Raw genomic sequence first — 261 nt, 5'->3', positions numbered from 1 at the left:
TTTACTTTCTTACTATAATATTAAATCGAACTATCCTAATATATATTTCATATAATAACGCTATATTTTAATATAATCGTATAATTATATAGTATAATCTACTATAATACTATCTATATACTGTAGTTATATACTGTTTTTAATCATTATCTATCTTTTTACTAAGAAATATAATATAATTATTTCATAATATTATATTATAATATATATAATAATATATCTATAAATATCTGCTTCATTTGATAATAATAATCGATCTTT

Source organism: Penaeus monodon, chromosome 28 (assembly GCF_015228065.2).
Source record: "Penaeus monodon isolate SGIC_2016 chromosome 28, NSTDA_Pmon_1, whole genome shotgun sequence".
Lineage (NCBI taxonomy): Eukaryota > Metazoa > Arthropoda > Malacostraca > Decapoda > Penaeidae > Penaeus > Penaeus monodon.
Note: the sequence above shows the minus strand (reverse complement) of the source record.